Here is a 1,551-nt window from a genome sequence, read left to right as displayed (position 1 = left end):
CACTCCTCTCCCACACACTCTCTCCACACTCACTCTCTCACACACTCACTCTCTCTCACACTCACTCTCTCACACTCACTCTCTCTCACACTCACTCTCTCTCACACACACTCTCTCTCACACTCACTCTCTCTCACACTCACTCTCTCTCACACACACTCTCTCACACTCACTCTCTCTCCCACACACTCTCTCTCACACTCACTCTCTCTCACACTCACTCTCTCTCACACTCACTCTCTCACACTCACTCTCTCTCACACTCACTCTCTCTCACACTCACTCTCTCTCACACTCACTCTCTCACACTCACTCTCTCTCACACTCACTCTCTCTCACACTCACTCTCTCTCACACTCACTCTCTCACACTCACTCTCTCTCACACACACTCTCTCTCACACTCACTCTCTCTCTCCCACACTCTCTCTCACACTCACTCTCTCTCACACACTCACTCTCTCACACTCACTCTCTCTCTCCCACACTCTCTCTCACACTCACTCTCTCTCTCCCACACTCTCTCACACTCACTCTCTCACACTCACTCTCTCTCACACACACTCTCTCTCACACACACTCTCTCTCACACTCACTCTCTCTCACACACACTCTCTCTCACACTCACTCTCTCTCACACTCACTCTCTCTCACACACACTCTCTCACACACACTCTCTCACACTCACTCTCTCTCACACACACTCTCACACTCACTCTCTCACACTCACTCTCTCACACTCACTCTCTCACACTCACTCTCTCACACTCACTCTCTCACACTCACACTCTCTCTCCCACACTCTCTCTCACACACACTCTCTCACACTCACACTCTCTCACACACTCTCTCTCACACACACTCTCTCACACACTCACTCTCTCTCCCACACTCTCTCTCACACTCACTCTCTCACACTCACTCTCTCTCACACACACACTCTCTCACACACACTCTCTCTCACACTCACTCTCTCTCACACTCACTCTCTCACACTCACTCTCTCACACTCACTCTCTCACACTCACACTCTCTCTCCCACACTCTCTCTCACACACACTCTCTCACACACACACTCTCTCACACACACTCTCTCTCACACTCACTCTCTCTCACACACTCTCTCTCACACTCACTCTCTCTCACACACACTCTCTCTCACACACTCTCTCTCACACTCACTCTCTCTCACACACACTCTCTCACACTCACTCTCTCTCACACACACTCTCTCTCACTCACTCTCTCTCTCACTCACTCTCTCACACTCACTCTCTCTCACACTCACTCTCTCTCACACACACTCTCTCTCACACACTCTCTCTCACACTCACTCTCTCTCACACACACTCTCTCACACTCACTCTCTCACACTCGCTCACTCTCACACACTCCCCCTTCGACCAGTTCCACACACTCTCTGACACTCACACTCTCCCCTCTACCACTGTCACTCGCCCTCACTCTCACGCACTCACTCTGCAACTCACTCTGCAACTCACTCTCACGCACTCACTCTGCAACTCACTCTCACGCCCTCACTCTCACGCAC

This window comes from Lampetra fluviatilis, chromosome 36, assembly GCF_964198595.1.
Source record: "Lampetra fluviatilis chromosome 36, kcLamFluv1.1, whole genome shotgun sequence".
NCBI classification, from domain to species: Eukaryota; Metazoa; Chordata; class Hyperoartia; order Petromyzontiformes; family Petromyzontidae; genus Lampetra; species Lampetra fluviatilis.
Note: the sequence above shows the minus strand (reverse complement) of the source record.